The sequence below is a fragment of the Eubalaena glacialis genome, chromosome 3, assembly GCF_028564815.1.
Source record: "Eubalaena glacialis isolate mEubGla1 chromosome 3, mEubGla1.1.hap2.+ XY, whole genome shotgun sequence".
Classification (NCBI taxonomy): Eukaryota; Metazoa; Chordata; class Mammalia; order Artiodactyla; family Balaenidae; genus Eubalaena; species Eubalaena glacialis.
This window is the reverse complement of record NC_083718.1, coordinates 44,635,254-44,660,484: the sequence shown is the minus strand read 5'-3', so window position 1 is coordinate 44,660,484 and position 25,231 is coordinate 44,635,254. Positions and strand designations below refer to the sequence as shown.

Genomic DNA, 25,231 nt, shown 5'->3' with positions numbered 1-25,231 from the left:
ACTTCCTCGTCAGCACCAGGGAAGTAACCAGCCAATAAACGTTTTTGTCTCCCAGAGGAAGGTGTCTTGCTCAAAATAATCTTTTTTTGTTTATGACTTCCTTGTCCCATCCCCTCTCTGGCTTTAAAAACCTTTCCTTTTCTGGAGCTCCTTGGAGCTCCTTTCTACTTGCTAGATGGGATGCTGCCTGGTTCAGGAATCAATTAATAAAGTCAATTAGATCTTCAAATTTACTCAGCTGGATTTTGTCTTTTAACAGATATGGTGTCAGTGTCAGGGTCCAAAGTGAACAAACTTCTGATGGCATTCGAGGACAAGAAAGACAGGTGTGGTACCTGTGAACCCCTTTTTGCGTTCAGTGTCTTTCTTTCAGCGGTAAGTTTCTCTCAATTCTGAGCTCCTTTCTCTTTGCACCAAGCTTCAGATATAACTGGCTTTCCTTTACAGAGCAAGACAGCTTGAGCTGGTGGACAGTTCTGCCCGGAACCCAGGCCCCTAGCTTTATCATGGACTGCAATTCCCAGGTTTTTGAGTGGAACCCCCAACCCTTAATTCTGTCCCAGGATCCACTTAGGCACTGTTAGTGGCAATATGCAGTTCCCTATTTATGTGGCGCCCCCAGTCCACAGCCCGCATTTGTTGAGATCTGCTGGTTCAATGCTTTCCCCAGTCCAAGGTCCCACATCCCACACTGGGGAATTGGTATGGTACACACAGGGCCTTTTCTTGGTTAGGACTCAGTATATATTAAGGTACACATTTTTTTGCCTTATTTTATGTAGATAAAGGCTAAATGCTAATAGGAATCTCAGAAGTCAAAACAGCCTCAAAATTGATGCATAAGGGTTGAGCATTTAAGATCTGTTAGAATACCCACCACCTAACTCAAAGACTCCCATGTTAGGATAAGTTGGTCACAGAATGGGTTATTGACACTCAGTCACTTGCCAACCTTAAGAAAATTTCCACGCATAGAGGTACACTGTAAAACACCATATAATCCCTAACCCTACGACACACCCCTCTTAGGTATTAGTTTGGCTCCAAGAGACCCAAAGGCCTAGCTAAAAAAATAAAAACAATAATGGGATCCTTAAAATCCAAAGAGTTAAGCACACCCTTCTGGCATACCTGCTTATTTTATGTCTAACAACTGTAATCCTGGAAACTGCAGATATCTACAAAAATGGCAAAATCTTACTAAAAACAACCTAGAATTACAGTGGCCATTATGGGGAACATTCCAATTAGACAAGATCATTCACTTAAGAAGTGCGCTTAAAAGTAAGAGTTCCCCAATTAAACAAACAGAATAGGATACATATTTTAACTGGTATGCAGAAGCTTCCAAAGGCTTCAAAATGCCAAAAGAACTTTATTGAAAGTTTTATTACAAAAAGCTAACAAAAAATTAAAGACACAAGAGGTACCTAATTCAGAGGACTATAAGACAGACACAGGACTTCCCTGGTGGCGCAGTGATTAAGAATCCGCCTGCCAATGCAGGGGACAAGGGTTCGAGCCCTGGTCCGGGAAGATGCCACATGCCATGGAGCAACTAAACCAGTGTGCCACAACTACTGAGCCTGCGCTCTAAAGCCTGCGAGCCACAACTACTGAGCCTGCGTGCCACAACTACTGAAGCTCACGTGCCTAGAGCCCCTGCTCTGCAACAAGAGAAGCCACCACAACGAGAAGCCCGTGCACCGCAATGAAGAGTAGCCCCCGCTCACTGCAACTAGAGAAAGCCCGTGTGCAGCAACAAAGACCCAACACGGCCAAAAATAAATAAATAATAAATAAATAAATTTATTAAAAAAAAAAAAAGACACAACTCCTACTGCCCCCTCTGTCTTCCTTTATCAAGTACTCATTCTAGTAATCCTCTGTTTGAATTGTCTTTCCACTCTGAAGAGACTACAAGGCCATAAACAAAAGTCCCTCAAGTTAATGGCCATACAGGAACCCCTATATCTTTGAAAGAAAGACCCTGTAAGGATCTCTCAGAGGTAAGGAGACTGAGGATTTTCTGGTAAATTGCTACATCATTCCCTTAAACAACCAAGGGGAAACTGAAATTAAAAATTAATTTAAAACCTTGCCAAATTCTGGTAAATATCAGAGATACATTCTCCACTTAAACCCCACTCAGACCTTGCAGGTGGGATCCTGGAAAAACTGGCAGAAGCCAGCTGAGGGTGAGAATTATTACCAGAGTCAATTCTGGATCTCTGTCTGTAGTACCCAATAAAGAGAAAAATAAAGTATCTTTTGCACCCAATTAGGGGATGCCTCTTAAGTCCAAGGGGTTGTTCAATACTGCCAGAAATATTTACTGTTTATCTAAGCTGAAAACTGACAAGATTTTTTTTTTAATTTTAAGTAGCTCTGTGGTCAAAAGTTGGCCAAACTGGAAGCTAATATACAGAGTCTGCTAATAACTGTTTTTTAAGGCCTTCTCCCCTAAACTAAAATAATGTACCCAGCAGGAAAGAAAAAACTTCTAAAGCCCTTATAAAAGGACTTATGGGTGGATCAACCTATGATGTCATTTAAATAACAACCCAATTCCTTGCGTAACTGAGAGCAACTGTCCTTATCTTACAAATCTTTGCAAAACCAGAAATGCAGCTCTAGAGGCAGTCCAAAATCCACCTATTCCTTTTTCCAATCCCAAAACCTCCTCTATTTATCTTAAAAGACTTGTAACTTGCATTCTTTTCTTGTGCCTTTGAGATGTAAATATTAAAGTACAAACTTCAGAGAGGTAGTTCTTATCAGTTAAAAAAAAAAGGGGGGGGGAAGGGGGACAGAGGGTAGGTCATTTGGAACTTGAGCAATTGAGAAATCTTAAGTGTACAGAAGCTATGAGGTCCCTGTTCGCATCTGTCTACATGTTCACATGTGCCTATATACATGTGTTATAGATATATTTTCTACCTCTGGATAGTATTGCCAAAATTAACTTATAGAAGAGCTCTATTTAACTGGCTTACAAAAAAAATTAAGTGCTTATATAAATCATGTATTCATAAAATTCTTAAAAATATAAGAAAAATTAACCCAATGCTTTTGAGGTTCACTCGATCTGAGATAATCTTTAGTAAATAAAAGCTCATTTTAAGTTTGTTGATTTAATTAAAACAGACATGTCTTTAAAGTTATCATACTAAAAATAATGTTGATATACACCTTTTATTCAGCCTAGGCTAACTAAAGATCAAATAAGTTCATGTTATCTCTTACAAAATTTGTCAGCAAGAAAAATGGCTTGGGATGAAGACTGACATTGTCTAATGTCTCATGAAGTTTTTTGTGGGCAGTCTAAACATAATTGTTAAAAACAAGTAAATGAAATAGATGTCAGTAGGATAAAAAGTTTTTAGGTGAACTTTCCAATAGTTTCTCCAAATCTTTTTTGGTAACCTGAAATTTTGTTAAGTTAAATTAAAGGATAGTCATTAAGTATCTAGATCACTTCCAAACAAGGTAAAGTACTGAAACATTAATTACTGAACACAGGTTTATCTAATTTTTGCTTCCTTTTACAGAGAAATTGAAGGCATTTGGGTCTATTAATAAGCATGTTTTATGCCACACTGAGAAACTGTCTATGAGAAAACACATTTCTAGAAATAATAAGAAGTGTTTATGAATCTGCCAATCCACAGAATGCTAATGTAAAAGATAGTTCATAATTGCTTACTTCCCAGTTTTCACTAGAAATTAAAGGTTTCTAAGGGTTAAAAATTCTCATGTAGGTAATTAAAACTACTAGAAATAATAAGGAAAAGGAATTTTATGTGTGATCAGGACTGGCTAAGATTAGAATGAATTTGATTAAGTTTCAATACCAAAAGTAAGCTGGAGTAAAATTAGAATTTGAGTTTCTACCTATTAAAAGGGACAAAGTTTTCTTGGACTACTGGTCTGCTTTTGATAGTAAGAGATTATAAAAGGTTTTCTTTTACCTTTTGAACAATCTGCCAGGGCCAGGGAGGAGGTGGGGGACACAAAGATCTTGTGTCCTGTCAAAATAATCACCTATGTTCCCTGTTGTCTTTATCGGGTCTTTGATTTCTTAAACCTAGTCCTCTGGATATTAAAAGAAGTAAGTTTTGCTCAGAACTATGTAACCTATATTTGCCTGTAAAGTCTTTGCCACTTTGGTTAAATACGTAAGCATTGTTTCGTAGTGTCCTATGACCCTATTTGACCAAGTGTTTTTAAACCGTTTGATATTTTTTACAAAATTCCCAAAAATCAAATTCTAAAAGAAGTCTTTCTGACCTCAAACTAACTTTGGGATTTTTCCAGAGGGCCCCTGGCATATCTCAAAAGATTTGTTCTCTCTTCTCATAAAAAGATAGATGTTAAACTAATTAGACTTATTTGATACGTTAAATTACATGTGAAGCACTGAGAAATAAAAATACTAGGCCTTCTTTATGTTCTATTTATATAGGTATATAAGTATTCTAAAAATTGTATGAAGTTCCTAGAAATCTGATATATGTTAATATCTGACAGTGTTATAATAAAACATTATAATACATATAATGACATTATATTTATAATAATAACACAATAATAAATCTGATAATGTTATCAGTCATAATTCTAGTTATTGTCTTGGAGTGTTGTGTATCACAGAAATAACCAAATTTCCTTGTCAACTGCGCTGTAATGAACTCTAGTCAGATCTTTAACCACAGGCATTTTAAGTCTTTTGACATTTACAGACGGTTATTGTTTTACTCTTATGCTTTTGCTAAAGCGTTCCTACAAAAGTGTTTCTTCTTCAGAGAAATTTCTAGAAAGGATTCTGACAAGTACTCTAGGATACTAGTTTCTGGTAACTTTCAGATCATAACACCAACTGGTTAAGAATTTATAGAACTCTAAGGAAAAACTGGATTCATAAAACTGCTAACAAAAGATGAAGATCAAGAACTAATTACAGGGCTTCCCTGGTGGCACAGTGGTTAAGAATCCGCCTGCCAATGCAGGGGACACGGGTTCGAGCCCTGGTCTGGGAAGATCCCACATGCCGCGGAGCAACTAAGCCCGTGAGCCACAACTACTGAGCCTGCGCGTCTGGAGCCTGTGCTCCGCAACGGGAGAGGCCGCGACAGTGATAGGCCCGCGCACCGCGATGAAGAGTGGCCCCCGCTCGCCTCAACTGGAGAAAGCCCTCACACAGAAACGAAGACCCAACACAGCCAAAAATAAATAAATAAATAAATTTATAAAAAAAAAAACAAAAAAAAGAACTAATTACAGTGTAAAGCAACTATACTCCAATAAAAATTAATTTAAAAAAAGAAATAATTACATAGAACTGAATGAACTGATGACGATGATTATAATTTTTTATGACTTTTTGCTTAAAACATTGCTGGTTCTTTTGTTTTTCCAGGTTTAAGGAAATCCTTTTATCTCTTCTTTTAAAGCTATCAGCAATTTGGTAATATACATTTGTGAACTAAAGTGGAACATTTACTTTTTCTCCCTACTTGATCCCACCAAAATTCAGAAACTCCTGAGTATTCTCTTCATGGCAATAAAGTTCATTATTTGCATAAGTTCAATAAGAATCTGTTCTCATTGTAACAGAACACAATTGGAAACACTGGCTATATTACCAAGACTTTAACTAGAATGTCATATTTGACAGAAATGTGTGTACACTCAGATATGACCAGACAGCTTTAAGGAACTGCTTGGAAAAATTGGCCTGGTGCCTTACTTACAGGGTTACCGCCAGCCTTACCAGATGAGTATGGAAGGTTATACTTCCTGACAAGCCCAGGAACCTTGAAAAGAGAGGACTTCACTCAAACTGTAGGTATTGCAGGTAAAATCTAGTGATGACCCTTGGATTGGCTTCCTAGGCTCAAAGGCTTTTAAGAGTTCAATCTGAGATCCCCTATGAAAAGTTCCACCAAAGCAGTCTTACAAAGAACTTATACAATCAATCACTATTCTTGCTGCACTTATGTAAATAATCAGGCCAAGTCTAATGCAAACTGATTAGTTTTACTGTAATTATCCTTAAAAAAAAGAAGTGGGGATAACTGTAGGGAGGAAAATTATGTCTGCACCTTTGTCTATTTTAGAGTAACCCTGTTAACTGTCTTTGAGGTTTGGTTATATACCTATAAACTGAACTAGATCCTAAATTCTTCTAGTTTCCTCAAACATCTGGCTACAACTCTCCAAACTAACATTTCTAATTTTCTCCCACCCTTCTAATTTAAAGTCACTAAAGCCTTTGTTTTAAAGGCTGCCATTGAATCTCCTGTAAGAGACTACAAGTGACTATAACCAGGTCCTCTTCCTGCCCAGACGGCAGTCAAACTTCAGAGACTTGAGCCTCGGATATATGTCTCACAGCTGAAGAAGGCTCCACCTGACCTCTGGTCCTGTACAGACACTAAGGACCTCTGAACCAAATTGTCAAGGAAGAGAAGTAGCTGACATCAAGGTAGATTGCTTCTGCCCATGATGCTGGATCAAGACTTCATACTTTAACAAACATGAAACCCTTTATTCTTGTCTTTCATTTACTCTGGAATTAGCCTGGAAAAACATTTCCATATCTCCCAGTCCAATGCTAAGCAGAGTAACATCTCAGACTGCTGGATTTGTCACCAAAGATTCCGATCTATCCATGATACTAGAGATCTCCTGGTCCTCCCTGTGACCAATTTTTCTTCTATTCCCAATGTCACTGGAAACTATGATCAACACCCCACTCACCCCCTCTTAGTAAGAAGTCTCTTACCAAGTTCAACTCTTGTGGCCAGAATATGAAATACTATTTTTTACCTTTCTCCAATTATAACTGTACTTCCTCAATGAGACATAATTACCTACATAATTTAGGTCATTTGCCCCCCCACATTCCCATGATTATCTAGATCAGATCTGTCCCCACTCACTAAGAGATCTCACCAGCAGCACCCATCTTTGCAAGGTGGGTGACTCTTTATTTCAGACTAAAAGATTTTCTTTCCGTATGCACTGAAATCCTAACTGACCCCTGGCTTGAACGGTAAACACAGCAATCCCTGTGAATGGTCCATTAGCAGCATCACTTTAACGGGAATGGTTTGTGCCCCAATAGGGTTTGTCTTTGTTTGTGGTGGTTATCATTCTCCTTGGACCTATGAGTGCCTAGATGGCTAGCGTACAACTGTGCAATGCCTCTTAGGTTATCCAACTGTACCCCTAATTTTCCACAAATGAACTAGTCACCTCATTGGTCAACTCCCATGGATTTACATCAGAAAGTTAGAAAAGACCTACCAGGAGATGTTCATGACTCAGAATTCACTTCCTTTGGCAACGCCATGCTTCCCTGGTCAAAAGTAAATGTAACTGAGAATGTGATTTTAAAATTTTCCTTAATTCGTGAAGATATTCTGTTATCTGCTACTGAAACAATAGCTGCCCCCCAAAAATCCTTAGACTCTCTGGCCAAAATTTTTCCTCATAATAGTATAGCCCTTAATTATCTTTTAGCTGAGCAGGGAGGTGTCTGTGCTGTGGTCAACACCACTTGCTATGCCTGGATCAACACTTCTGGGGAAGCTGAAACTCAATTACATAAAACCACTGAGCAAGCCACTTGGTTAAAAAGCTGACTCCTTCAGCAGGGTTGTTCTTTGACTTATTTGATTTTGATTGGTTTGGATCTTGGGGACCATGGCTCCAAAATGCACCCCAAACATTGAGAATTATCCTGCTTTTTTATAATCATAATAATCTTTTAACTTTGATCACGTTTCTCAGTTAAGCTAAGAGTTTGATCAAAAGGGGAGAATTTAAAAAAAAAAAAAAGAAAAAGAAACAACAGGTCCAAAATGGAGTCACTTGTGCTAAGCCCATGTCACCAAACCAAGACTTAATACCTAGTCTAACTGTAATTTCAACCTTCCCCAGGACTGGAATCTTAACCAATCAATCTGGAATTTCTCAGTCAGGATCAATGAGATAATATGCATGATAAACCCTTTTGACCCCAAAGGAAGGTGACCTTGCTCAAAATAATCCTTATTTTTATTTATGACTTCCTTTTCCCACCCCCTTTCTGCCTTTAAAAACATCTCCTTTTCTGCAGCTCCTTAGAGCTCCTTGCTACTTGCTAGATAGGATGCTCCCCAAGACATGAATTCATTAATAAAGCCAATTAGATCTTCAAATTTACTCACTTGAATTTTGTTTTTTAACACTGCTATCAGTAATACTGTGTGAAAACTAACACATCGTTAGACCACAGGGTGTTAAATGCCTACAGAGATAGTCTTCTCTTAGATTCAACAATTTCTTTCTGCTCCCTAACCTATTTTTGTTTTGCATTTTTAAAGGGGAGAACCCAAAAGACCAATCATTCAATTCCTTCAAAACAACACTGCTTGGACAGTCTCTTTCTGACAATAAACTCTTCTAAGTAAGAAAGTAAATAAATAAACAATCCCTTAAATGTTCCTTATGATGATGATGATAATAATCCCCTAAGTGTCCCTTATGTTCTAATCAAATGGCTTCTAAAAGATTAAGATAAAAAGATTAAAAGGAGCTAGAGACATATTGAAGGAAAAAGGAATAAAGAATTAAAACCAAAAAGCTAAATTTTGTCTTATAAGATGGAATAAAAATAAGATAGGGAAAAATCTGGAAAGGAAACTCCACATAAACTTACAGTTTTTTATCTGCCACACAGATAAATATGGAAAGTCCCCCAAACCATACAAAAGCTTTTGCTCATTTTTCACTAGTTTTAAGAGACATCTTAAGAGAAGCAGCAAATCTATGGAAGACTCAGTTCAACAATTGTTTTCTTGATGTCATGATATGGAATCACACTTCCTTTGAGAGGATGTAAAATGATCAACAGAAATACTGATTATAAGCAGTTAATTCTTCTCAATTCTGTAAGTTTCACAGCCTCCATTAATGCGTCCCCACCTTAAAAATTAAATTGCCTTAGTGTATACTAGAATTAGAAAAGACTCCATCCCATCTTTCTTCAGACTGATTTAAGGTGAAAATTACATATCGCCACACTTAAACAATTCAAAGTATGTGTCAAGCACTACTCCCAGAGTATATCACATGTGAAGCCCATTTCAAGATAACAAAGAAAATCCTCCCAGCAACTGGCTTTCTTTAAGTAAGGCACAAGAGTGAAAAAGTTCTCCATACCACTTATTCCTGCCTCTCGTACCCCTTTCAGAAAGAAAGATGTCTAATAGTTACTGAACATCTATTATGTTCCAGACACATAGTCATCTCAATGTTTATGGTCATTTCAATGTTGTCATAGGACATTACATATAGAAGACTATCAATAAAATTTTGTTAAACAAATGAATGAAAAAGTAAATGAATGATTTTTCACCAATATTACACAGTCTGATTACAATACCTTCACGCCTAGAGATGATTCAATTATCTCCTTCTATAACTTAGTGCCTTTCATAATAGTCACATAAAATACATGTCAGAAAATGTGTATAATTATTGTCTTTATCATCTGTGCACGTGAAATGCATAAAAAAGGAATATAGCATAGAAGTGGCATGGCTGGACTAAAAAGAGAATCTATATTTGGTTTAATTTTATGAAAAATTATCATAACAGTATCTGTGAGGAAAATACAACACAGATATTCTAAGTAATTATAAATCACTGTGTAAAATAAAATGAAGCCTATGAACTCTATCGTCTGACAATTACAATTTTGGAAAATGTGTTTCTTAACAGTTTGTAAAAGGATGATACAATGATCTGGTTATTTTTCAAATGAAACACACTTTGAGACCACTAAGAGAAATACAGTATAATCTTCTGAGAAAAAGCAGATTTACATTTTTAATACTTCCTAAAAGAGAATAAATAAGCTGAACTTGCATGCAATTTATAACTAGCTCAATGTTTAATTAAGATATAGCTTAAGCTGTAAATTATGTAAAAGTATGTAACTCAAGTAAAAACAAAATAATGATTAAATCCTTGCTCAAGTGCCTAACGACCTGCCAGCACTGAAATAGCAGTAGTTTTTCACTTAGGGTATTTTAGTTTTGTTTGGTTTATTTTAAAATACTCATAGATATCTACATTTCTTCTGATCAGAATCAAGGTTTTTTTCAATAATCACAGGGATTAAACCAACCCTCTCATTTTATGTTTTCAAACTGTGCTGCTGAAGATATTAAAATGTGGTGATGCTGATGACAGAGACCATCTAATAAAAAACCAAAAAAAAACTCGAGAATCCTCATCTCTCTTTTGCTATAGAGCAGCTGTGCCTCACACAGATTCACATGAATGAAAATATTTAGACGAGAAACCACCCACTTAGTTTATTTTCCATATGACTTTCCTGTAATTATTTTGTAAACTGTTCACACAACAATACATAAAAACATCTGCAAAAACAGGTAATTAATGTGTCAAGCCAAACTAATGCATTTTTTATGGTGTCCATGCTTCGTCAACTGTAATTATAACTCTTTTTTAAGCAAATGATGATGTGTTTGTTGCAATGTGCAAGTGGTTATTTTAGATGCTCTGTTTACTCTTCATACAATCTGAATATAAAACTCCACAGCTACTTTACCCCACATCAGTGCTTTACCTCGCTTTTTGCAGAAGCAGGAAAGTGGTTCTCTTTTCCAGGCTATAATTTCCAGTGAACACTTTGTCATTAAAACATGAAACTCTCAACATAAAAGTCGACACCAAAATAGCCAACAATTCAAGAAACATATGCCAGCAGATGATTCATCCAGACTTTCCTCCTTCAGTTGTAACCATGTGGGAAGGCAGCACTTTATGCCCATCGGCTGCAGTACGCTGAGCCTCCTGATCATCAGAGGTTCAGAAGGTTCATTATTTTTTGAATGTATGATATTCATTCCATCTAGACCACCAAACACATATATCTTTGACATGAGACCAAAAAATGAAGAATCAAAACCTGCCCAAAGCATACTGCTTCATATTCAATTTATCCTGCTTGAGTTCTAACTACATGAAAGATCATCTTAATTATCATTATTACTATTATTATACATTAACAATATTGCGTACCAATAATCATCCTCAGATGGACATTATTCTAGGCCCAAGGTATGTGATCTCTAAAGTTCTGTTTCCAGAGGTAAAAAAATCTGAAATTAAGGAAGAAGCACAACCCTATAATATTCTTATAGTGTCTCTTCTCTTTTTAAAAAGGGCAACTTTTAAAACATCTATGGTGAAAACCTGTAGTATTAAAAAACTGTGGTAATAAAGAACTCTTAGGAAACAAGGTTTTTCTGTTTATTTTCACAATCAAAATTTTTAGAGATAATGTAGAATTAGCCCTTCTGGGTCCAAGCTTATATAACTCTTTATTTTGATACAAATATTTCTAAACTGAGTTACTCCATTCTTCCCCTGATTATTAGCTACTGTGATATGCTACAGGTGTCTATTCAGCTGCTAGAATATAGTATAGGTGTTTGTCTATCCCTACCTTGTTCCCAAAAAGAACATGAGAAAAGTATTAGAGTAAATCGCATGACAGTTTCCCAGCCGCCAAGTTTGCATTTTAGGTCAAATGCTAATTCTGGACAATTTGGGGTTGAGTCTAATCAAAACAGAATAGAGTCCTAGTTCCCAGGATGCTGAAATAGGAAAGACAAGACCAAGACAAGGAAAGGAACCAAGACAGAAGCCTATTTACTAAAGCTAGAAATCAAACTCAGGGTCATATTAGCAAGAAATAACACGGAGTTCCCACTACTTATATAGCTACAAATATAAATGTAATAATGCATATAATTAATGTCATTTCAAATGGCTGAATTCTACACATTGTCAAACTTTCGGGACAAATACACTGATGTCTATGTGGAGTACTGATGTGCCTACAGGAGTCATGTTAAGCCTATTTGACATTTTCACAAGCTGCCTTAATGCATACTGGCTATTTACTACACATACTTTAAGATTTCACTTATTTATCACCTCCTCCAGAAGCCTTCCCTACAAGCTTTCTCCTTCCCCCGGTCAAGTGCGCATTTGTATGTATCTATAGAATTATTCTCATTCAAAAATATTTATAGAGGATTTTCTATGGAAAAGTCACTATACTAGAAGATACAATGATGAATGAGAAAATTCCTTGCATTCAAGGACATTACAAGTAAACAAAGAGATATTCATTCAATAAATAATTGCATAAATAATTATTTCATTGTAAATATGATAAGTCCTTGAAGCAAAACCGTGTGCAATGACAACAAGATTCAGGAAATCTATTCTGGTCTGAATAGAGGTGAGGAAAGGCTTCACTGAGGAACTGTCATTGAAACTGAGACCTGATGAACAAGGGGATATCAACTGAAGCAACACAGAAAAGCACTCAAACAGAGCACAGCTTATGTGAAAGTTCCAACACAGAAAAGACCTTAGTGCTTGCCAGGAGGTAAAAGGCGGCCACTGTGCCTAAAGAAGAATAACTGAAAAGGAGTGGTTCAAGATGAGCCTGGAGAGGGAGGAAGAAGCCAAATCATTCATAGCCTTGTAGACCATAGTATCTTTGGATTTTATCCTCAAAGCAATGAGTTTAATGCAAGAAACTGGCATGATTAGACTATTTTTAAAAGATCACTCAGACTACTCTACTGGTAGAGAAAGAATGGATTAACATCAAGCAAGAGCAGAGCAGGAAAAAAAATTATAAAGTTGTTAGAAAAGCAACAACAGAAGGTAGGACTTCCAGAATATCAGAGAGAGGAACTGGAGAAAACCTCTTCCCAGACAAAACTGGTCAAAATTATCAAAAACAACAACTCTGGAAACTGACTACAGACATAAAAAAAATTAAGAAATATTTATATAAGAAAAAGTACTGAACTGCAACAGAGAAGCAAGGGTGTTTTAACATGCAGCTACTCCTACCCAGCCCTAGCCCAATGTCGATAGCAGATGTGAGGATCAACAGCCTTCCTGCTGCCGGCGGGGGGCTAGTCTGATATCCACTGAAAAAAGTTCCAGGCTATTGAAATCAACAGCAAACAGTGACAACAGACAAGCCAAAAATTTAACAGGAAAATCTGAGAAACAAGATAGTCACAGTGTGCTTTGATAAGCTCCCACATATTCGTGGGGAGCTTGAAAGTTATACACATGCACAGAAAAGACACAGAGGGCCACAGCTATCCTCTCACTCTTGGTGAACAGGAGACCATGCAAAAACAGAAAGTAAAAACCAGGGAAGACTCGTAAACCGCCTGAATTTGCAACGCCCTAGCCCACACACAGAGACTCTCAGCAAATGGCAGAAGCCTCACTGACTGAGGCAGTTTAAGCATAATCTCTAAAGGATCACTGGCTGACCACAAACAACAACAACAAACAACCCTAGAAAAACAGAGGGGAGGAGTAGAATCTTACAGTTCCTATAATATATTATCTAAAATATCAAGTTTTCAACAAAAAATATGAGACATGTCAAGAAATAGGAAAAGTATGGCCCATAAACAGAAAAAAGCAGTCAGTAAAAACTGTCTCTGAAGGGACTCATACGTAAATCTTAGTAGACAAACACTTCAAACAATTATTATAAATATGTTCAAAGAACTAAAAGAAACCATGTTTAAGGAATTAAAGAAAGCACAAAGACAATGAATCAACAATACAGATTAACAATGAAAACACGGAAATTGTAAAAAAGAACCAAATAGAAATTCTGGAGTTAAAAAGTACTCAACAGCACACTGAGCTGACAGAAAAAAAAAATCAGTAAATTTGAAGATAAATGAGTAGACATTATCCAGTCTGAATAAAACTGAACAATAAAAAAAAAAAGAGGGAGGGTGTGGGGGAAGAACCAAATTCAGACATAAAGCACACTAACATACAAATAATGCAGTCCAAAAAATAAAAGAGGAAGGGAAAACGGAAGAAAGGAATATTTTAAAGAAATAATAAGTAAGGGACTTCCCTGGTGGTCCAGCGGTTAAGACTCTGCGCTCCCAATGCAGGGGGCCCGGGTTCAATCCCTGGTCAGGGAACTAGATCCCACATGCCACAACTAAAAGAGCCCACATGCCGCAACTAAAAGAGCCCACATGCCGCAACTAAATGAGCCCACATGCCACAACTAAAAGATCCCGAACGCCACAACGAAGATCCCGCACGTGGCAATGAAGATCCCACATGCCACAACTAAGACCCAGCACAGCCAAATAAATAAATATATATATATATTTATACATATATATAAATATTTTTTTAAAAAAGAAAGAAATAATAGGTGAAAATTTCCCCAAAATGATCTACATATCTAAGAAGGTCATCAAATACCAAGGATACAACAAACATTAAGAAGGATAAACGTAGAGATTCACACTCAAATATATAATAGCCAAACTGTCAAAAGCCAAAACAGAAAATCTTAAAAGTAGCAAAAGATAAACATTACTTATCACATACTAGGGGATTTCAACAAAATTTAACAACTTACTTATTATCAGAAAAATGAAAACCAAAAGGCAGTGGTATGGCATATTCAATATGCTGAAAAGGAAAAAAAACAGTCAACCAAGAATCCAATATCCAGGAAAACTATCTTTCAACAATAAAGACAAAATAAACATTCTTATGTAAACGTTAAGAGAATTTGTTGCTAGTAGACTGCCTTACAAGAAATACTGAAGAAGGAAAAAAAAAAAAAAAGCCCACAAGAAAAAAAGAAAAGGAAATGACACCAGAGAGTAACTGAAATCCAAATTTAAAAAATAAATTAATAGAGTAAGGAAATTACTTAGGTAAAATTTTAAAAAGACAGCATAAATATATTCTTTTCATTTCTTCCCCAAACTGGTTTAAAAGACAAGTAAATTTAATCAATAATTGTAAAACTGCATTGTAGGGCTTTTATATAAAGATGTAACATATATGACAATACTAGCAAAAAGTAGAAGGAAGGGAAGGAAGCTATACTGAAGCAAAGTTTCTCTTTATCACTAGAATTAAGGTAGTTTTACTCTGAAGTAGAATGTTTTAAGTTAAAATGTTTATTACTGTAATCTTCAGAAAAACCACTATGGAAAATCATAGTCAAATCAAAGTCAAAATGAGATAGCCTAGGAAAAAAAACAGATAATAAAGGTACCCTAGAAAAATATCTACTTACCACAGAGGAGGCAGTAAAAACAAAGAAGAAATGAGACATATAGAAAACAAATAGTATGACAGCAGACATAAATCCAATAATATTATTAAATGTATATGGATTAAGCATGCCAATCAAAAAGCAGAGGTTATGAGACTCGTAATTTTTTTTTAAAAAAAGGATCTAACTACATCCTGTCTACAGGAGACAGACTTTGATTCAGACAAACAGGTTGAAAGTAATAGAATGGAAAAACATATATCATACAAAAAGTAATGAGAGGTAGATAGCTATACTAACATCCAACAAAGATTTTAAGAAAAAAAAAATTTTACTAGAGACAAAAAAGATTGTAATGTTAAAAAGTTAAATTAATCAGGAAGATATAACAGTTATAAAAAAATTATGCGGCTAATGACGGAGTCCCAAAGTAGATGAAGCAAAAACTGAAAGAAATAAAGGGAGAAACAGACAATTCAACATTAGTCAGAGCTGTCTCAATAACTACTAAAACAGAAAAAATCAGCATTCATTTTTTAAATATATTTTCACTGGGTACAGAATTCTCAATCGACAGGGTTTTTTTATTTCCATTATGTTAAAGATGTTAATCAGTTGTCTACTTATTCGCATTATTTATGACAGGAAATCTGATGTCACTCTTTTCTTTGTTCTTCAGTTCATGTTTGTTTTTTTTTTTCTGCCTGCTTTTAACTTTAAGATTTTTCCTTTATCACTGGTTTTGAGCAATTTGATTATAATATGCCTTAGTGTTGTTTTCATGTTTGTTATGCTTGGGGTTTGTTGGGTTTCTTGGACCAGCAGAATGTTTTAATTGAATTTGGAAAGCTTTTAGGCATTACTGAGTTTTGTTCTGGGATAGTTATGTTTCTTGGAAGCAGTTTCATTTTGGCAGGTCTTACTTCTAAAATTTGTTAGGGTGGGCCTAGAGCTAACTGTTACTCCACCCTACTGGAGCAAGACTCCTCTGAGTATTCTACCCAATTCCCCATGGTTGAGGTTTTCAAGACTATCTTTTAGGAACAGACACTATTCCCAGCCCTGTGTGAATGCCCAGAATGTCTCCCCTGATCCTTTCTGGGAATCTTTCCATGACTATGGAAAGTTTCTCCACATCCGTGCACTAATCTGTACTCTGCTAAATATTCCAGGGGACACTCTGTAAATCTATATACGGTCATCTCTTCTCTAGATAAAACACTAGACATCAAGTAATGACCCTGCAAGCTCTAACTGCAAACTCTAGCTTTGGCCTTGTGGACTCTCAGCTCCATCACTTCAACTCAGAGGTTTTGCCATGATCCATCTGGCTTCCCTGTTCCCTGTCCTTGAGCCTGGAAACTCAACACAGTAAGCTGGACAATCATAAGACTCATCACATTTATTTCCTGTACCTCAGAAAACACTGCCCTTCATTAGTTAATATCCAGTGTCTTGAAAACCATTGTTACATATACTTTGTCTGGTTTTTTAGTTCCTTCATGAAGGAGAGTAAATATAGTTACCCTGTTACCCATATTGGCCAGTAGTGGGAGTCCTAGTTCTAATGTGGCTAGTGGAACAATTTAAATGTGTCTTACATTATATTTCTATTATACAGTGTTCTTGTAGATAGTCTCCAAAACTATGTAATGCTGAAATCATCTAAGAAAGCAGGGTAAGGAGCTTAAGAAGGTTAACAACCAAGAATCAACAAACTTCAACAGTTAAATGCCAAATGGAAAAGAAGGAGCTGGCAAAGTAGATTTAGAAAAGGCAACCTAAGAGAGAAAATGAAGAAAAGTGTGGTGTCACTGGAAAAGTAGAAGAGATTTAGGAAAATCAGAGATTGTATGAAATACAATCACTGCAGAGTGTACAGATGTGAGTTAACCAAGGAACATCAAGGATAAGTAACATTATTGAGGGCCCAGTTAAGATTAGTAACAATGAATTCATTTTGGTTAGCAACCTCTGTAAACCAGAAATATGGGAAATTCATGGATACTCCAAAACAAGTGGATAACTTAATCCATAGCTGGGGATCTGCCAGGTAAAAGTGATGTAAGGTCAAAAAGCAAGGGAGATTAAGGTATCTGCCAAAAGACTTTTTGAAATGATGGCTCATGAAAACTGAGATAAATACAGAAATAGAAACAACTGAGAGGTGCTAGAAAGAAAAAGTGGATAGGTTAGCCATCAAGAGGTACTAATAAAAGTAATTTGAAGACTAGGAAAGTACAAAGTAATGGCATTTTTTAAATTGATTGTTTGCCATTCTCTGCCCTCTAATAACTCATCTTTGCCTCTTCTCATTTTTTATTCCTTCAATTCTTGCTTCTTGTTGCTTGGATAAAGATGGGCCTTTTATTAGCACTGCAAGTCAAGGCACTGTTCCCCCTCCAAGTACCACACCAATCAACTACAACAAAAAATCCAATTTGGGGTACTTTGTTTCTAATCTCTGATCCAGCAAACAAGTTTATCCTCTGAGCTTCCTGATACTTGAGTAACTCTCATTCAAAGGAATAAATCAATGGTCAAAACTGTTTTCTAAAGCACTTGAGTATATGTCATTATGACTGCACAGAGACTAGCCACATTCATAGAGCCTGGACATGTTCTAGAACCAACCCTACAATTCTGAGCTAATCAAAGTGACTCAAAGGAAACCTAGAAGTGTATGTAGGTTTATGGTTTCTCCAGGAATTCTATTCCTCACTGTGGGAAAGAAAAATAGTCAAGACCCAATAAGAGACCCAGAATGACATACCAGTAGTACCACAGCACACTAGGTCAGCTTTTGAAATATGTCTGAACATCCCTGAGAGCCTAGCACACATAGACCCAGGTATGGGGTAAACTATAAAAAATGGTTTGGTACTGCTTATTATACCATTTACCAGGATGAAAATTGTAGAAGATGGTTTGCATCTCTCAGCTAAGTAGCAACATCATAAGTAGGCTCATACATCAAAAATATCAACAAGTTTGACAAAAAAAATTAGATACCAACAACATCCAGAAACTCTTTTCATTGTGATATTCATAATGTATGCAGGAGACTTAAACAGAAACAGGAGAGGGGAGGGATGGAGAGGGGAAGGGAAGGGAGAAGAAGGGATGGGCAGAGAGGAGAGGAGGTCTCATTGTTCAATTTTATATTTTTATTTAAAAACACTGTATATTCACTATCACAGTACCTGGTACATACAAGCAGTAAAAGCTTGTTGAATGGTCAACTGAATGATAGATGGTTGACTGAGCAAAGAAATAAATGGGTAGAAGGAAAAAGAATAAATACGCAAAGTTTTAAAGACACAAGTCTTCTCCAGGAAACTGGAGAAGACTTGTGTTTCCATTTTAAAAAGCTAATCTAATTATGTGTGAGAAGTAGCATGGCAGAGTGGAAAGAAGGCAACATTTGAACTCAGACCTAGATTTAAAGCCTGGCTGAAACTTTTACTGGTTTGTGTTGCTGAGCAAATTGCTTACTTTATATAAGTCTTAGTTTTCTCCACCTGTAAAATGGGGATTCCAGTATCCACCTTACAAACACAATAAACCAGCAATGTTGGCACCTAGAACAAACTGAACAAAACCAGCTCTCAAATCAACTCTGTAATTCATAATGTAGCCCACAGATGGGTGTTACTAACAATGCTCGCCATCTGGTAGCTTCCTGTTTTAAATAATTATTCTTGCTAACTAGGTGCCAAGCTTTTAGAATCATTATATTAAATGTCTGCACCCTCTAAGTTTTGGTGTCCTTAGACAAAGCCCAGCATGACCAGCCATAGCTCAGCTTATAGGTTTGCTCTGAGGATTAAAAATAACGTTAAGAAAAACCCCTTGTACAGTGACAGGCATGTATTAAATAATAAATTATTGTTATTTAAATATTTCGTTAATACCTTTATGTCATCCATTTGCCACTCTACATTATCACAATTATTCCAATAAGCCCACACTAAGAATACAGATTAGTCATATCAGCCACTTGCAGAAATATATAAATAAGACAGAAATGAAAGGTTATGTACTGAAACATTCTCTTCAAAGATTCAAGTTGATTCCTTCAATCTTGACTTTTGGATTTTCCCTCTTAAATCCATTAAAATCTCTTCTGGACTGAGAAGAGTAGAGGGCACCTTAATTTCAAGAGCCATTTCTAGACTGAGGAAATAAGTGTCAGATTCAAAAGGAGAATTCAAAGTTACCACTATCAGGGTATGCTTTTTCTCTGCTGGATGGGCAAATAGAACTGCTGCTACTGTGTTTTGCATCTAACCTCAGCTGTGCAAACACGAATTAAGTAAGAAAAACATCAAGCCATCTTTATCAGATCTCCAAACAACCTAGATAAATTCCTTTAAATGAATAGTTTAGTTAGGATGAATAGTTAGTATGCAGAATAACAAAATTTGCAAACTCTTAAGAACCCCTTTACAAAGCACTTCTACTTAGCTCTGAAAGATTATTTCTCTGGATTATCAGATATCCAGAAATAGTTATTTTATTAGAAAGCATGCCAATCCAATCTAAGGTCACAGGTAACAATTCTCACAGCAAGAGTTAAATCAAAATGACTCATAGGTATAACTGGTTATAGTGATGTCTCAATAACAGTTTCTCCAAGGACATCTCTTCTGCTCCTAAATGTCAAGTTAGCTCACAAGCTGGAGCCCCCAATTTCCCCACAAATTAAAGAATAAAGTCCATTATACTCAACATCACTCGACAGTGATAACCTGAAACATTCTCCTCTAAGATCAGGAACAAGACAAGGATGCCCACTTTTGCCACTTTATTCAACATAGTACTGGAAGTCCTAGCCAGAGCAATTATGCAAGAAAAAGGGAAGGAAAAAAAAAAGGTATCCAAATCAAAAGGAAGAAGTAAAACTCTCTCTTTTTGCAGATAACATGATATTAGATAGAGAAAAACCCAAAGACTCCCCCAAAAACTGTTAAACTAATAAACGAATTCAGTAAAAGTACAGGATACAAAATCAATATACAAAAATCAGTGTTTCTACACACTAACAACAAATTATTAGAAAGAGAAATTAAGAAAACAATCCCAATTATAAATGTATAAAAAAGATTAAAATACCTAGGAATAAATTCAACCAGGAAGGTGAAAGATCAGTACACTAAAACCTACAAATAACTGATGAAAGTAATTGAAGAGAAAAACAAAAGATATTCCATGCTCATGGATTGGGAGAATTAATATTGTTAAAATATCCATACTACTCAAAGTGATCCACTGATTGAAAGCAATCCCTATCAAAATTCCAATGGCATTTTTCACAGAAGTAGAAAAAAAATTCTAAAATTTGCATGGAACCTCAAAAGACCCTGAGGAGGCAAAGCAATCTTGATTAATCTTAATTTCAAACTATATTACAAAGCTATAGTAATCAAAACAGTATGGTAAGCCAAAGCAATCTTGAGAAAGAAAAACGGAGCTGGAGGAATCAGGCTCCCTGACTTCAAACTATACTACAAAGCTACAGTAATCAAGACAGTATGGTACTGGCACAAAAACAGAAATATAGATCAATGGAACAGGATAGAAAGCCCAGAGATAAACCCACGCACATATGGTCACCTAATTTATTACAAAGGAGGCAAGAATATACAATGGAGATAAGACAGCCTCTTCAATAAGTAGTGCTGGGAAAACTGGACAGCTACATGTAACAGAATGAAATGAGAACACTCCCTAACACCATACACAAAAATAAACTCAAAATGGATTAAAGACCTAAATGTAAGGCCAGACACTATCAAACTCTTAGAGGAAAACATAGGCAGAACACTCTATGACATACATCACAGCAAGATCCTTTTTGACCCAGGTCCTAGAGAAATGGAAATAAAAAGAAAAATAAACAAATGGGACCTAATGAAACTTAAAAGCTTTTGCACAGCAAAGGAAACCATAAACAAGACAAAAAGACAACCCTCAGAATGGGAGAAAATATTTGCAAATTAAGCAACTGACAAAGGATTAATCTCCAAAATTTACAAGCAGCTCATGCAGCTCAATATCAAAAAAACAAACAACCCAATCCAAAAATGGGCAGAAGACCTAAACAGACATTTCTCCAAAGAAGATATACAGACTGCCAACAAACACACGAAAGGATGCTCAACATCACTAATCATTAGAGAAATGCAAATCAAAACTACAATGAGATATCACCTCACACTGGTCGGAATGGCCATCATCAAAAAATCTACAAACAATAAATGCTGGAGAGGGTGTGGAGAAAAGGGAACCCTCTTGCACTGTTGGTGGGAATGTAAATTGATATAGCCACTATGGAGAACAGTATGGAGGTTCCTTAAAAAACTAAAAATAGAAATACCATACGACCCAGCAATCCCACTACTGGGCATATACCCTGAGAAAACCATAATTCAAAAAAGAGCCACGTACCACAATGTCCATTGCAGCTCTATTTACAACAGCCAGGACATGGAAGCAACCTAAGTGTCCATCAACAGATGAATGGATAAAGAAGATGTGGCACATATATACAATGGAATATTACTCAGCCATAAAAAGAAACGAAACTGAGTTATTTGTAGTGAGGTGGATGGACCTAGAGTCTGTCATACAGGGTGAAGTCAGAAAGAAAAAAACAAATACTGTATGCTAACACATATATATGGAATCTAAAAAAAAAAAAATGGTTATGAAGAACCTAGGGGCAGGACAGGAATAATGATGCAGATGTAGAGAATGGACTTGAGGACACGGGGAGGGGGAAGGGTAAGATGGGATGAAGTAAGAGAGTGGCATGGACTAATATATACTACCAAATGTAAAATAGACAGCTAGTGGGAAGCAGCCGCATAGCACAGGGCGATGAGCTCGGTGCTTTGTGACCACCTAGAGGGGTGGGATAAGGAGGGTGGGAGGGAGACACAAGAGGGAGGAGATATGGGGATACATGTATATGTATAGCTGATTCACTCTGTTATAAAGCAGAAACTAACACACCATCGTAAAGCAATTAAACTCCAACAGAGATGTTAAAAAAAAAAAAAGTATCGTATTGGCATTAAAAAGACACAAATATCAATGGAACAGAATAGAGAGCCCAGAAATAAACCCATGCATGTACAGTTAACTAATTTTTGACAAAGGAACCAAGAATATTCAATAGGGAAAGGATAGGCACAATAAATGGTCCTGGGAAAACTGGGCATCCACTTGCAAAGGAGTAAAACTGGACTCCTATCTTACACCATACACAAAAATCAACTCAAAATGGATTACAGACCTGAATGTAAGACTTGAGACCATAGAACTCCTAGAAGAAAACATAGAGGGTAAGCTCCTTGACATCAGTCTTGGCACTAATTTTTTGGATTTGAAACCAAAAGCAAAGGCAACAAAAGCAAAAATAAACAAGTGGGACTACATCAAACTAAAAAGCTTCTTCTGCACAGCAAAGAAAACCATCAACAAAATGAAAAGGCAACCTACCAAATGGGAGAAATATTTGCAAATTATATATCTGATAAGAAGTTAATATCCAAAATACACACAAAATTCTCACAACTCAATAGAGGAAAAAAAATTAATCAGATTAAAAAATGGTCAGAGGAAGTGAACAGACATTTTCCCAAAGAAGAGATACAAATGCTTAAAAGGTATATGAAAAGGTACTTAACATCACTCATCATAAGGGAAACCCAAATCAAAACCACAATGAGATATCACCTCACACCTGTCAGAATGGTTACCATCAAAAGGACAACAAATAAATGTTATCAAGGATATGGAGAAGAGTGAACTCTTGTGCACTGCTGGTGGGAATGTAGATTGGTGCAGCCACTATGGAAAACAATATGGAGGTTCCTCAAAAAAATTAAAAATAGAACTACCACATGATCGAGCAATTCCACTTCCAGGTATACATCCGAAAGAAACAAAATCACTACCTCAAAGATACAGTCACACCTCCATGTTCGTTGCAGCATTATTTACAATAGCCAAGACATGAATCAACCTAAGTGTCCATCAACAGATGAATAGATAAAGAAAATGTGGTGTATATATACAATGGAATATTATTCAACCATAAAAAAAAAGAAAGAAATTTTTCAGGGTACTATGCTAAGTGAAGTGAGTCAGAGAAAGACAAATACCATATGATCTCACTTATATGTGGAATCTAAAAAGAACCAAACCCATAGAAACAGAGAACAGACTGGTGGTTACCACAGGCAAGGGGTGAAGGTGATCAAAAAATACAAACTTCCATTTATAAGATTAATAAATCCAGGGGATGTGACATACAACATGGTGACTATAGTTAACAACTGTATTGTATATTTGAAAGTTGCTAACGGAATAGATCTTAAAAGTTCTCATCACCAGAAAAAAAAAATTTACAACTATGTGAGGTAATGTATGTTAACTAAACTTACTGCAGTAATCACTTCACAATATATACATATATCAAATCATTATGTTGTACACCTTTAATACAATGTCATATGTCAATTATATCTCAGTAGAACTAGAGAAAACATTTTTTAAAAATAATGTCCATGTGTGGTGACTGGTATACTCTTAAACAGAATCCACAGACTAGAAGCACTGCCCTGATATTACATTTAACAAGTAGTTAAATGCATAACCATGGGCCTCAAACAGAAGTTATTTTACATTTTGGTTAAAATTAAAATCCTGTGATTGTGGTTCCCACAGTTTGTATGAATAAAATTGAACACATTATGAATAAACAATAGAAGGTTACAAGCAATTAGTTGATTATAACTTTTTAGATTTGATGGCATATTAACCACAAAAACTAATCCAGGCAGAACTGGAGATTGTGGTTTCAGAGAGACAAGCGTAAGTTAAATAGCACAAGTATGTTTAAATAGTAACACTCCTTAAGCTAGAGGTTTAGTAGGTTTGGTATCAAGTTCCAGTGGAGAAATAATTCACCACCATAATCACAAAGTAACTAACTAAATTATGTACTTTTTTTTGTTATTTGCTGACATGCATCCCTAATTCTCATTTTGAAGCAAAGATTTTTATTTTTCTGGTGCCATCAAGTGGTAACATTATGAAGTGTTCTAAGGTTAAATGCAAGTAACTTTTAGACAGAAAAGTATCACACTGATGTGTTTTATATCAATATATATCAATTTTGTGTTTTAGCACAAAATTATAAAGAAAGAAAAGGGCAAAATATCAGAGCCAACTGTTTGGAACTCATCCCCATTTTAAACTCCCAACCCCAAATGAAATTTAAGACAGAGAAGAAAAATGAGTAGATCATTAAGACCAAAATGCTCCACTAGCAGACAAAAAAAACGCAAAAGACTATGAAACTATTTGAAAAACAAAAATTTATATCAAAATGATATATCAATCAAACCATAAGAGATGCTCCTTCCTGAAGTTCCATTAATGTGGCAGTAAAAAAAAAATTATTTTTAAGGCAAAACCCTGTAAGAACAAAGAGACTGAGAGAGAAAATAGCAGCAACAAAATTTTAGAAGCTAAAAAGTAGATGGATGAGTGGTTATTGACTTGGGCAACTCAAGGAAGCTGCTTGACTTACATAGCACTTTAAATCTGTCCAAAATTTCAGGAACTAGTGGTTTTAGGTAGCTGTGGAAGTTGAGTGTGAAGGCTAAAAACAAGAGAATTCATCAAAATCCTGGTTAAGAAGTAATTAGGACACTACTACACACACTCCCTCTTCCACTCTATACAGCCAAGTATTCATCTTTATACTACATTAGAAGACGGAAAGTTTATACTCTAGGAAGAGTAAACAGAAGTCTTCTAGACTATAGGACACCAGGCATAGTGAGGGCGGGAGTACTGTAGTAAAAAAGTATTAGTAATCCAGGAGACTGTGGTAATCTAAATGGTACTAACAAGTCAAAGACCACAAAACAACAATGACGATGATGATTTTCTGGACAGAAAACCACTGGAAGAAGGTCCTATCAACCTTTGATTATTGTGTCCAGAAAGTCAGGTAATGAATTGAAGTATGCTTCAATC

The 25,231-nt window shown here is 36.0% G+C and overlaps 1 protein-coding gene across 2 annotated transcripts in view; it reads right to left on the bottom strand.

Moving 5' to 3' along the window:
- RPS6KC1 (ribosomal protein S6 kinase C1) overlaps positions 1-25,231 on the bottom strand; it is a 212,376-nt gene that overhangs the window by 97,481 nt on the left and 89,664 nt on the right. The gene's annotated exons all lie outside the window — the stretch shown is intronic.